We start from the raw sequence: 14,886 nt of genomic DNA, 5'->3' as shown, positions 1-14,886 counted from the left end.
CCAGCCCAGTCCAGTCCCAAACACTCCGGAGCACTGTTGTTCAGACGTTTGATGTGTGCTAGAGAAGGCGAGTGAGAAGCCAAATTCCTAAATACTTACTAAGGGTTGCAGCCGTAGACCATGGGCCCTAACTCATTGTGACATTACACTTGATAGATCCCGTTGAGTATGGTACGCTAATAATTTTGTACATGAGCACAACCATTGCGTAGCTAGCTACCTACACCTGATGAAGTTCTTCCCTTCATGTGTTCTCACCGGAAAATAAAGGATTTCCAAAAAACTGAGATCATGTCATTATGGATGTTCTGCAATGCAGATATGGTGGATATGATAAAATTGGCACTGTTAGAAAGGATATACTCATTCGATTATAAATATTTGATATTTTTGGTAAAGATCCGATCAAACTTTTAAATTTTTTAAAACTTTCATCATTCATAGAGTCCAAAATATTTAGTTTGAAAACATAAAAATCATATGCGTTGATTTATTTCAAAAATACTTTTATAATATTATATTTTTATTAGATATTATAATAATATTTTAATAGAAAATAGTGGTCAAATTTATATGTTGAAAACCATGAAAAATAAAAACCATTTGAGTGTGCTGGAGTCCAGAAAAGCTCATAGACACGTGAGAAAACAAACAAGCCACCAAAGTATCAAAACTGATCATCCAAGACAATTAAGTACAAAATTAGTGAGTGATTAGTGCTAATATGCTGATGTTACTACCTAGAGAGGGGATCAAGGAGTGATCCTACATTGTATTAAGTGGTACGTCAGCACCTTAGAGTCTTGGTGACTCGCTGGCACCATGAGCCTTGATGGCTCATGCTTGTTGACCATCCGATCTGGTCTGTAGTGACGGTAAGACTCTTGTATAGGGATACGGAGATCCTTGCCTTGGTGGCTCAAGCTCCGAAGTGAAGATGGCGGCAAGTGATCGGAATAGGGACTTGTGGTGATGCCTTGCCTTGGTGGCTTGGTAGCTTGTAACACCCACTTTTAAAGAAACAAAACCGGGCACAACACATGTATGCCAGGATCAAGTTTCATACATCTGTTACATCATCAGTGTATCATTATGGTGTCATTATTATAATAACGATATTAACTTATTACAAAAGGACTTGAATGTCTAAAAGAAAATACAACGGAACAAGAGAACTTCAGCGCCAGCGGGTTTTCCATCTTCCACAGGTGTCAACCGGGGGCACATCAGCCTAGAACAGGAGCTCTAGGTCAAAGTCATCTTCATCGAAGGATGCAGCTTCATTGATGACTTCTAAACAACATAGGGATGCAAGAAAGGGGGCTACGAGTGTGAGTACAAAATGTACTCTGCAAGTGTAGGGAAAACATGCTATGGGGTTTAAGTCAAAGAAAGGCTAGACACTGGTTAACTGCACTAAGCAACTATGATGTATGACTTCAATAATAAGCATACTATTTACTGAGTGAGGAGACACAACTGTGACAAGGGGAACAACTCATTGGATTCCATCTAACTACCAAGACTCACCAGGTAATTCTATTACCTGGCTACCCGACCAACTATACCAAAACCCTGATCCCAACTAATGATGAAGAAGTCCAAGCCGCTCTTGACCATGTTTATACTCTACAGAGTTTGCGCAGCTTTCCCCACGAGTTGTGATTCCCGTGTTGCTTCACACTCCCGGGATGTGGAGTCGGGGTCTCACTATAAGGTCTTTACAAAGCTCCTGCCGATCCATAGGCACCCACTAAGGTTTCACCGCTAACAGACGATTCCATCGTTGCAGAAACCCCCTTTTGTGCCACTCAACTGTCTGTTGATGCCCATAGAACATGAGGGGTGGCTAATTAGTTGACCTGACCGTACCCATATAAGCCTTGTGGTTGTGCGATTTAGCCATATTACATGCTTCAAGAATCGGTCCTTAGGATCCCACACAAGAACAACCATAAACCAAATGTGCATTACCCGCACCATCATCATACAAACATTCTATTGGGATCCCAATACCATGTTGCTACAAAATTACCAAACCCAGTTCTTGTTGCATAACCATTAGTTAAGTTTAACAATTACCCTAACCATGACAGCAACTAGCATTTCTACTCTTCATAACCGATGACTCATCAACGGTGACAAGGATAATTGTCGGAGGGTTAACTCCTGTCGCAGGGATCCTGGGGGACCCCTTTTTAGAGATTCGACCGGGGGGATGATCCTGAATATGTTCGCCGGAGAAATAAATGGGTATGAATGCGACGGCCGGTGGGGTGGAATGATCTAATGCGGAACGGGGTAAATGCGCTGGTGTTTAGACAGGTTCGGGCCGCATGGAGGCGTAACACCCTACTCCTGTATGGATACTATAAATGCCTTGAGAATGTCCCTCAAGGATGTTGCTGGTTACAAGAATGTCTGTCTATCTTAGAGGCTGGGGCTCCTTGTTCTTCGGTCTGCGCTTCTCTTCGTTACCTTGAAAACTTCTTCAGCTAAAGACTCCTTTTTCCTGAGAGCTCTCTCTTTTGTCTGTGCTCTTCTTCTTCCCCCCTTTTTTCTTTCGTGCTGCCGGCGGCTTTAAATACCCGCCGGCAATAGCGTGCCCCGAACGGGAGGAGGGCACGAGTTCCAAGATACCATAAATGGAAAGGGCGTCATCATAGCCTCTGTGCAAAGTGACCGGGGGTGAAAAATGCGTCCCACGCTCGGTCATCCGTCACCATAAATGCACTAGCAACGGGCGCCGTGGAGGGGGCCCACCGGACAGCCGCGGAGCGGCCCGGTGTGCCCGCCCTGTCTTGTTCCCCTGCCACAGCAGCGCGGCAGACGGAACGCCTCGGCCCTTACGACGTTATCCCGAGACAGGCCGGATGGCACGGGATGGCACCCGTTCATTCAATGACCCCACGCCCTTCTGCCAGAATGTGGCAGGAACTGACACCGAGGGCTCTTTAAATGCAGCCTTGGGCCTTTGACTGGCTGACACCTCATTAGCGGGCCCCTCGGGGGCCACTGCCAGGGGGCTCTCTGAGTCGTCGGGGAACCGAGTGCTCGGGGGTCACTGTTCACCTCCCCGAGCACTCTCTCCCGAGAATGCCCTTTCTTATCCTCGGGGAACCGAGTGCTCGGGGGTACTGTTCACCTCCCCGAGCACTCCCTCCCGGGCACGCTTGTACGGATCATCGGGGGACCGAGTGCTCGGGCGCTGCTGCACGTAGCCCCGAGCACTCTCTCCCGGAACTTCCTTCAGTGGGTCCTCGGGATACTTGGGCGCCTAGGGAGCCACCACTCGCGGCCTTGGGCACATTTCTCCCGGTACTTAGCTTTTCTGACCGTCGGGGGACTCGGGTGCTCGGGGGCCACCGTATACCTCCCCGAGCACTTTCTTTCCGGCACTTAGACTTCGTAGATCATCGGGGAACTCGGGTACTCGGGGACCAATGACTGTGGCCCCGAGCGCCCTCTCCCGGGACTTAATCTTTTTTACCTCGTGGAGGAGACTCCACGGAATGGCGCCATGTGGCGGATTGCTGGCCTGGCCTCGGGATTCGGGGACCCTCGGTTCCTGATTCACCGACAATAATCATATAAAACCTAGTAAACCCTAACGTTGTATTCCAATTTAGACGAGCATGCAATGAAGGATAAACAACTACATAAATATCCTAAAATAGGAGCAAGATGTTCAAGGACACTTGCCTTCAGCTGAGGGTTACTAGAAGTCTTCAAAGGCTTGATTTTGCAGGTTCATGAACTGAGTGATCACCTCCTAAACAACACATCGGAAAAGCATACAAGAAAACTACTAAGAATAGTATACCAAATAGTACTAACACTAGGTAAAAACTCTATAAAAAGATTCTACACACCACTACGTGAATTTAAGCCCGAAAATCACCCAAATCGGAGCTACGAGCAAAAAGTTATAACCTTTTGAAGTTCTAGGGGATTTTCTACAAGTTTTACTTATTTTCAAAGAATAAACCGAATATTTTATACTAAAAATCTTTATTATGACGTCATGAAGTGAATAAGAATTATTTTTCCATAGAAAACTTACAGAAAAGGTCGATGGACCTATGGACCATGACCTGAGGGCCGGTTCATGGTCATTGGTGGACCAATTAGAAAAGAGTGAAGGGGTATGCGATCTGAGCCATACGATCAAGATTGGATAGCTCAGGGTGAAGGGAGCGGACCGGGCGACTCTGGACATGGCTGGCGGCAGGCTGACGATGGCGCATGGTCGGGAACCTCACCGGAGAAGCGCAAAAACACGCATCCGGTCACGAAATTCGATGGGGAAGAGCACAAAATGAAGAGGAGGGCACGAGGAGTCTCACCACAAGCTTCTCTACACTAGATAGGGATTGTGGAAGTCCAGAAACAGAGAGGGGCGGTCGGGTGGAGTTCGAGCTTGGTGCGGTGGCGCTCCGAGTGTCGGACGATGCTAAGAAGCGGCTGGGAGCCTCACCGGTGATCCTCCGATGCCATAGAGGGGAGAAACGGGATTAGAGGGGGCTCGGCCGTGGAGATAGACACGGTGATAGAGCTCTTACAGGCGACGAGGATGGAAGGCATGACGACGACTCAAGAGCGAGGAGAGAGGGCAAAATCGGTCGGACAGGGTGGAGAACGGGTGCACGGTGCTCAGGATGGGCTTAAATAGGGAGGAGGGGGCTCGGGGAGGGAGAGCGACACGACCGGAGCCGTTTCCAAACCGGCAGCCACCTTCCATAAATCGGATTAAAGAAAGATGGAAAGAGGGGAGGGGAACCCGGGAGGTTTCATGTAGCGCGTAAAGGAGAGGGCGGGGATCGTGGGAGTGCCATTGATTGGCGAGAAACAGCTCAGGGAGGTGCCAGATTTTGAACGGGCGGCGGGATTTGGGGGAGAAAACAGCGAGAGGAGGAAGAAGCGGAGCCAGTGGGTGGCTCGGCTTGGGCCCACTTGGTAGAGAGAGTGGGTGGGAGGGGGTGGCTCGAGTGCTGTGGACAGCGGCCGGCTCGAGCACGTTGCAGGCTGGCCCGAGGCCCAGCACGGGAGAGGGAGGTGGGTGTGGGGAAAAGATGGCCGAGCTGGGCCCAAGCGGGAGAGGGAGGGAGGTGGCCTAGAAAGAAAAGAAAGGGGGTGGGGGAAGGAGATTTGGATCGGACTTTTGAAGGAGTTTTGGCCCAGAAGAAATTAGGGAATTTTGAAAAGGCTTTTCTTTTTATGTTTTGAACCAATTTCAAAAGAGTTATAAACGAGTGCCTTCTAGCGAACTTTTACAAACACTTTTCACGCATAAAACCCTATTGCAACTACTGCATCATGAATGAAACAAACTTAACTACAACCTAAGGCAAATTTAAATTTAGAAATTAATTTCTTTTTATATTGAATAAAATCTACAACTCCTATTTAAATTCTAGCAAAAATTTAAACTATTGCAAAAATTGAAAATTTAGGGTGTTACAAACCTACCCCCTTAGGCTGAATCTCACTCTCGAGATTCGGAAGGATCAGGGAAGAGATGGGGAAACTCTGCCTTCAGATCATCTTCTCTTTCCCAGGTAGCTTCCTCTTCCGGGTGATGTTTCTACTGCACTTTGCACATACGGACTCGCCTGTTCTGAGTAACTCGTTCTGACATCTCAAGAATCTTGACCAGATACTTTAAGTAAGAGAGATCTTCTCGCACATCTAGTTCTTCTACTGGTAGCTGCTCTTCGGGAACTCTTAGACACTTTTTCAACTGTGAGAGTTGAGGTGATAAGTCAAGCTGGTAAGCTACTTCACCTCGTCTTCCCAGTATCTTGTATGGACCAATAAACTGAGGTAAAAGCTTGCCTTTGACTTGAATCTGTGTAGACCTCTGATCGGCGCCACCTTGAGATACACAACGTATCCTACTGCAAAAGTCAGTTCTCGATGTCGATTATCTGCATAGCTCTTTTGTGTTGATTGAGCAATTTTTAGATTATCTCTGATCTCTTGTACTTGTCTTTCTGCCTCTCTTAGAACTTCTGGGCCGAAAACTTGGCGTTCCCCAGTCTGGTTCTAGAACAACGGGGTTCTACACTTCCTTACATGTAAGGCTTCAAAAGGAGACATCTTGAGGCTAGCTTGATAGCTGTTATTGTGCGGGAACTCCGCATATGACATATTCTTGTCACAACTGTTATCATTCTTCAAAGCACATGCACTCAACATGTCTTCAAGGATTTGATTTACTCTTTCTATCTGACCATCAGTTTGTGGGTGATATGCTAAGCTAAAATTTAACCTTGGATCCATAGATTCATGTAGGTGTTGCCAGAACCGTGAAGTAAACTGACTGCCATGATCAGATACGATGATCTTGGGTACTCCATGTAGATAGACAATTTTAGACATATATAACTCAGCTAGTTTTGGACCTTCATAGATTTTTTTGACTGGAATGAAATGGACTACTTTTATCAACTGATCGACTATGACCCATATGGAATCATATCCTGACTGTGTTTGCGGTAGACCCACTATGAAATCCATTCTAATATCTTCCCACTTCCATTCAGGTACTTTCAATGGTTGTAGCAGTTCCACTGGTCTTTGATGCTCGGCTTTGACTCGCTGATAGATATCACACAAAGCCATGTATTCTGCCACTGCACGTTTCATTTTGTACCACTAATACTGATCTTTAAGATCAGGTACATCTTGGTACTTCCTGGGTGAATGGAATATGCTGAATCATGAGCTTCCCTTAGAATTGTATCCCGAATAGTCTTCACGTCTGGAACACAAATCATGTGCTTGTACCACACTGTACCTTGCTCGTCTTCTGTGAAATCGGGGGGTTTTGCCAACTTGGATGAGCTGCTTGATTTCCAAAATCTTTTCATCCTCAAGCTGACCCTTCCTTATATCTTTTTCCAGTGTTGAGTCTATTTCCATTGCAACTATCTCGGTGTTACACACCATTCCAAAATTCAACTTCTCAAATTACTTGTATAGCTCCAGACCCATCTTTTGTAGAGTTATTGCATTGACTTGAGTCTTTCTGCTTAGGGCATCGGCTACTATATTTGCCTTTTTCCTGGGTGATAGTGATTCCCAAATTGTAATATTTGATGAGCTTTAACTATCTGCGTTGTCTGAGTTAAAATCTGGTTGAGTGAAGATATATTTTAAGCTCTTATGATCTGAGTATATTTCACACCTTTGACCTATCTAATAATGTCTCCAGATCTTGAGTGCATGAACTACTGCGACTAGCTCCAAGTCATGCGTCGGGTAGCTCTCTTCATGTTTCCTTAACTGCCCGGAAGCATATGCTACCACATGACCCTCTTGCAGGAGCACACAACCCAAACCTTGACGAGATACATCACAATACACCGAAAATGGCTTCTGGATGTCGGGCATGATCAATATTGGAGCTGAGGTTAACATTTTCTTCAACTCATTGAAACTAGCTTCTCGAGCGGCTGTCCACTTGAACTCTGCTACTTTCTCTAGCAGTTCTATCTTGAAAAACCTTCTATGTACCGACGATAACATTCTGCTAAACCCAAGAAACTACGGATCTCCGAAGCATTCCAAAGTGCTTTCCAGTTCAGAACATCCCTTACATTGGATGGGTCCACAGACACACCTCCTGCTGATATAATGTGACCAAAGAAGGGAACTTCCTTCAACTAGAACTCACACTTACTCAATTTAGCATACAACTGATTCTGTCTGAGCTTTTGCAATACTATCCTTAGATGTTCCTCATGCTCTTTTTTGTTCTTGAGTAAACCAGGATGTCATTAATAAATACCACGACAAACTTGTCCAAATACTCCATGAAGACCTTGTTCATCAGATACATGAAATAGGCTAGGGCATTGGTCAACACAAAAGACATTACTGTGTACTCGTATAGACCATACCGAGTAACAAATGCCGCATTAGGAATATCTGAGGTGCAAATCTTCAGTTGATGATACCTAGACCGAAGGTTGATCTTGGAGAACACACATGCTCCTTTTAATTGGTCAAACAAATCTTCAATGCTGGGTAGAGGATACTTGTTCTTGATTGTTACTTCATTTAGAGCTCAATAATCTATACAAATTATTTGGGTTCCATCCTTCTTCGTTACGAAGATAACTGGGGCTCCCCAGGGCGAAGAACTGAGGTGGATAAACCCTTTGTCTAGTAGCTCTTGGATTTGCTCCTTGAGCTCAGCCAACTGATTGGTATTAGTTCTATATGGTCTCTTATATATTGGAGCTGTTCCAAGTACTAACTCAATGAGGAACTCAATTTCACAATCAGGTGGCATACCTGGCAAATCTTTTGAAAAGACATTTGGAAATTCAGTGACCACTCTGCTATCTTCCACTACATTGGCCTTGTTGAGACTGGCATTGGTAGTTGACTCCGTTGTGGCTTGGAATTCCACTTTGGTACCATCTGTATGTGTCAACTGTACTGACTTCATAGCACATCCAATGATTCAATTATACTTGGTCAACTAGTCCATTCCTAGTATGATATCAATTCCTCTGGATTCCAGAATGATGAGATTGGCAACAAAGTCTACCCCCTTATGCATATACTTATTTTAGGGCATACATGCCTTGGTTTCGTTTCTCCTCCAGGAGCACTAACTAGCACCCAATTTTTCATTAATGCTCTTGGCAATTTATATGTATTCACAAACTGAGATGATATGAATGAATGCATAGCACCAGAGTCGAACAGAACTGTACCAGGGTGAGAGTTTGCAGAAAACATACCCAGCACTACGTCAGGAGTATCCTAGGCTTCCTCCACGACAACGTGATTAACTCGACCATGCATCACATTATGCGGAGGTTGTTGCTATTGATTGTTGCCTTGAGCCTGTGCCTGGCCTTGCTGCTTCTTGGGATACTTGTTGGCCAGGTGCCCGAAGTTGCCACAATTGAAACACGGGCCAATGTTGCCTGATCCTTGACCTAGGTGATTTTGCTGTTGGGGTTGGTTGTTGTTGTTGGGTCACTGCTGTTGGAAGTTAGAGTATGACTGCTACTATTGCTGCTGCCCTGACTACACTGGCACCTTGTATGCACCAGCAACCTGGTTAGACATCTTCTATGGTGGCCTTTATTATTGATTCTATCCTCCATGGCGGAACATAGGACCTGTAGGTGGGGGGTTGAAATGGGGAGGGGTGTTGCTGCCTAAAGACTGATCTTGCAGACTGTGCTTGCATTCTTCTCCTAGATTTGGCCTCTTCGTTTCCATGATAAAAGCTCTGTCCACCAGCTTCTGGAGACCAGGGTCCTCATTAGCCGAGAGGGCATACTGTTAGCCAGTGTTGAGACCCTCCAGGAAACAGTCTTGCTTCTTCTCATTAGTATCAACATCGTTGGGGGCATAGCGAGAGAGTTGGGTGAACTTGGTGAGTACTCTCTCACCGACATGGGTCCTTGTTTCAAACTGAGGAACTCCTTCTTCTTCAGCTTCACTTCTCCTACAGGAACATGATGTGCACGGACGCTGTTCTAGAACTCTGCCCATGTGATCTCTTGGGGGTCCTCGTGGGCGGCAGTGTATGTTGTCCACTATTCCTGAGCTGGTCCAATAAGCTGATGGGAAGCGAAAAGAACTCTTTCCCTTCCGGTGCACTGAGCTATCTGCAGTTTGCTTTCAATGGTCTTCAACCAGTCATCAGCCTCCATAGGCTCAACTACCTGTGAGAAGGTGGGTGGCTGAGTACTCAAGAAAATCCTGAGCCTGGACTGCAGCTGCTGCGGCGGTGCTTGCTGGTCTTGTGGTTGTTGGTTGATAGCCCGCACCAGGCCTTGGAGAATGGTCATCACTTGATTAGCATCCATCAGAGGGGGCGGGGGTGGAAGATCGTGCTGGTTGATGTTTGTGTTGTTGTTGACATTGTTGTTGGTGGTGTTGTTGCCACACCTGGTGTTCACTATCTGTTGGTAGCCAAGGTACGAGCGGGGGACATAAAACAAAAGCAAGGGCGAAAAAAATAGGACAAGAATAGGAAAGGACATATAGGAACAGAAAAGCACGAAATAAAGAATGGGACTCCCAACTATTATTATATTATTAACTGATGTAATGTAGAGGGGAAACCCCCACATCACATCAACACTCAAGCAAAGATCCAATTCATTACAAGGTTCACACTATAGACACAAGCAACAAACACAGACTCAAATAGACGACACACGAGACTAACGATTTATTCAGCTAAGGATATCCTCCTAGCTCGACTCTACTCCTTGCCTGCTGTGCCTAAAGGACCTGCTGCATCTGCCAGACGAAGCTTCTTGCGCGATGGGGAACGGGGTGGTGCAGCCACGGGTGCCTCGGGAGCCTCCTCGGGGAACTGGTCGGGGTCCTCCTATAGAATCTGCAGCTCATGGATGCTCTGCTCCTGCTCCACTTGACGCTGATGCATATCCTCCAGCTCACTGAGGGCTCGGTTGAACTCAACGTATAGGGCGGCAGTGAGGCGGACTTGCTCTCTTAGACGGAGATCTGGCTTGTTGTTGACATGCGCGAAGATGTCTCCAGACTGTCAGACGGGCGCTGCGGGAACTTACCGAACTGAGTGAGGTGGAGGGCCTATCTGTTCTCCCTGCAAAGAACAGCCAGAGCCTAACGAGCGGCGTCCTTGATCCCAGCCTCGAAGGTAGCTCTAAGGGCGACGACGGTGTGGACACAGCGAACTCGGCAAAGATCATCGTCGGTGGGCTTCTCAAATATGGTCACCTCCACTGACCAGGAGTAACCATGACCTCCAAGTGGAACTCTAACTCCTTTATAGAGTGGAGCATCGTGGTAGCCAAGACCCTGAAGCAGGTACCATAGCGTATGGATGAAGTAGCCGGCAAGCTATCTGTCGGAGTAGAGCTCGGCAGGGGGTTGGTGCGCCTAGACAGCACTAGCGGGAATCTCCTGATCAGGAACCAGCACACGCTTGCGTGGGCCATCTAAATTTTTGAAGAAAGACATAAAATTAGTAACAATTTTATAAAGAGCGATAGACAGGGTAAGAAAAAACTAAAAGAAAAATGAATTTTACAAAAATAGTTTGTACAAACATAGGTCGTTAACACGTCCTTTCTATCTAGGTTGCGTCCTACGGTCAACACGACTCTGATACAACTTCTGTAATACACAGTTTTAAAGGAGCAATACCGGGCACAATACATATATGCTAGGATCAAGTTTCATACATGCTTTACATGATCAATGTATCATCACACTGCCATTATCACAATAACGATATTAACTTATTACAAAAGGACCTGCGAGTCTAAAAGAAAACACAGTGGAACAAGAGAGCTTCAACGCCAGCGGGTCTTCCATCTTTCACATGCGTCAACCAGGGGCATATTAGCCTAGAACAGGCGCTCCGGGTCGAAGTCATCTTCGTTGAAGGAATCTGCTTCATTAACGGCTTCTGAAAAGTAGAGGGATGCAAGAAAGGGGACTACGAATGTGAGTACAAAATGTACTCCGCAAGTATAGGGAAAACATGCTATGGGGCTTTAGTCAAGGAAAGGTTAGACACTGGTTAACTGCACTAAGCAACTATGACGTATAATTTCAACAACAGGCATCCTATTTACTAACTGATGAGACACAACTATGACAAAGGGAACAACTTATCAGATTCCATCCGACAACCAAGACTCACTAGGTAATTCCATTACTTGGCTGCCCGACCAACTATACTAAAACCCTGATCCCAACTAATCATGAAGAAGTCTAAGCCACTCTTAACCGTGAGCACGGCTGATCAATCAGGTTTATACTCTGCAGTCCCCACAAGTCGTGATTCCCATGTTGCTTCACACTTCTGTTGTGTGGAGTCGGGGTCTCACTACAAGGCCTTTACAAAGCTCCTACCGATCTGTAGGCACCCACTGAGGTTTCATCGCTAATAGACGATTCCATCGCTATAGAAGACCCCTCTTGTGCCACTCAAACGTCCATTGGTGTCCAAAGAACCGGAGGGGTGTCTAAATAGTTGGCCAGGTCGTGCCCATATAATCCTCATGGTTGTGCGGTTTATCCAGATTACATGCTTCAAGAACCGGTTCTTAGGATCTCACACCAAAACAACCATAAACCAGCTGTGCATTACCCGCACACGTGCATTCCTGCACCATCATCATACAAACATCTGTTGGGATCCCTATACCATGTTGCTATCAAATTACCATATCCGGTTCTTATTGCATAATCATTAGTCAAGTTCAACAATTACCCTAACCATAACAAGCAACTAGCATTTCTACCCTTCATAACCCATGACTCATCAACAGTGACAAGGATAATCATACAAAATCTAGTAAAACCTAACATTGGATTCCAATTTAGACAAGCATGCAATGAAAGACAAAACAACTACATAAATATCCTAAAATAGGATCAAGATGTTTAAGGACACTTGCCTGAGGGTTACTAGAAGTCTTCAAAGGCTTGATTTTGCAGGTTCATGAACTGATCACCTCCTAAACAACACATCAAAAAAGCATACAATAAAACTACTAAGAATAGTACATCAAACAGTACTAACACTAGGTGAAAACTCTATAAAAAGATTCTACACGCTGCTACGAGAATTTAAGCACAAAAATCACCCAAATCGGAGCTACGAGCAAAAAGTTATATGTTTTTGAAGTTCTAGGTGCTTTTCTGCAAGTGTTACTTAATTTCAGAGAATAAACCAAATATTTTTTATACTGAAAATCTTGGTTATGACGTCATAAAATGAATAAGAATTATTTTTCCATAGAAAAACTTATGGAAAAGGTCCATGGACCCATGGACCACGGCCTGAGGGCTGGACCATGGTCCACGGTGGACCGATTACAAAAGAGTGAAGCGGTATGTGATCTAAGCCACACGATCAAGATCGGACGGCTCAGAGTGAAGGGGATGGACAGGGCGGCACTGGACATGGCTGGCGATCGGCCGACGGCGATGCATGGCTGGAGCCTCGCCAGAGAAGCGCGAAAATGCACATATGGCCATGGAATTCGATGGGGAAGAGCGCAACATGAAGAGGAGGGCACATGGAGTCTCACCACGAGCTTCTCTATGGCACAGAGGGACTGTGGGAGGCCAACGACGGAGAGGGGCGGTCGGGTGGAGCTCGAGCTCGGTGCGGCGGTGCTCCGGGGGTTTGGCGATGCTGAGAAGCGGCTGGGAGCCTCACCAGTGATCCTGCGATGCCATAGAGGGGAGAAATGGGGTTAGAGGGGGCTCGGCCATGGAGATAGACACAGCGACAGAGCTCTTACCGGCGACGGGGACAAAAGGCACGGTGACGACGCAAGAGCAAGGGAGAGAGGGCAAAAGCGACCGGATGGGGTGGAGAACGGGCGCACAGTGCTCGGGATGGGCTTAAATAGGGAGGAGGGGGCTTGGGGAGGGAGAGGGACATGGCCGAAGCCATGTCCAAACCGGCAACCACCTTCCATAAATCGGATTGAATAACGAAGGAAAGAGGGGAGGGGAACCTGGGAGGTTTCATGCAGCGTGTAAAGGAGAGCGCGGGGATCGCGGGCGCGTCATTGATTGGCGAGAAACGGCTTGGGGAGGAGCCAGATTTTGAACGGGCGGCAGGATTTGAGGGCGGAAATAATGAGCAGGAGGAGAAAGAAGCGAAGCCGGCTGGCGGCTCGGCTCGGGCCCACTTGGTAGAGAGAGAGGCCTGGAGGGGGCGGCTCGAGCTCTATGGATAGCGGCCGGCTCTGGCGCGGGGCAGGCCGGCCCGACGCCCAGCGCAGGGGAGGGAGGCGGGGTGTGGGGAAAAGATGGCCATGCTGGGCCAAGCGGGAGAGGGAGGGAGGCGGCCCGAAATGAAAAGAAGGGGGGGGGGGGGAGGAGACTTGGGCCGGATTTTTGAAGGAGTTTTGGCCCGGAAGAAATTAAGGAATTTTGAAAAGCCTTTTCTTTTATGTTTTGAACCAATTTCAAAAGGGGTATAAATGAGTGCCTTCTAGGGTACTTTTGCAAACACTTTTCACGCATAAAACCCTATTGCAACTACTGCAACATGAATGCAACAAACTTAACTACAACCTAAGGCAAATTTAAATTTAGAAATTAATTTCTTCCTATATTTAATTAAATCTACAACTCCTATTTAAATTCTATCAAACTTTTAAACTATTGCAAAAATTGAAAATTTAGGACGTTACACAACCTACTTGAGGACTAAGTGGCTCAATGGTCGTGACCGGGTGTCGTCCGGGAGCTATAACCTATGTGGCTTCTCCAACATGGACTAGGGGTGGCATTTATGCCATCGATGCCACGGGATAAAAATCGATTGTGTAGAGTTTGCTCTCTCTAGCATCTTTACATTTCTGCATTTACATACGTGCAATCTACCTTTCCATATTTACCTTTCTAAAGTAGTTTGCCAGGTTTGGATATAGGCTGCAAAACTTTTTTGAATGGTAGAGAAGACACACTAGATGAATCTAGAGTACATTTAGATAGAAATTGATATAGATTTATCTTGTGAAGTTTTTAGATTCAATTAGTTTTAGGTGTTCTAATTCATCCTCCTCTTAGGATGTCACCGATCCCTACACTAGATGTTTCAGGTCTGCACTAATGACCTCTCTAGGAGAATCAACCATTGAAATCTTCCCAGCAAGTTTAGGCCTCCACAAATCCTCCCAATCCTACAGATAACATATCAATATATATAACACCTACTTATCACATTTATATGTATTTATACAGAATACCACCTAATCACTTATAAATCACACGATAATCTATCTCAATCAGCACAAGCAAAAGGCATAATTCAGTGCTATGTTACGTATTTTCATTTCACCCAGGAAAAGGGAAAAGTGTTATGCTCCCTTTCTGAAGGATAAATCAGTT

Source organism: Phragmites australis, chromosome 5 (assembly GCF_958298935.1).
Source record: "Phragmites australis chromosome 5, lpPhrAust1.1, whole genome shotgun sequence".
NCBI lineage: Eukaryota > Viridiplantae > Streptophyta > Magnoliopsida > Poales > Poaceae > Phragmites > Phragmites australis.
This window is presented reverse-complemented; position numbering follows the sequence as displayed.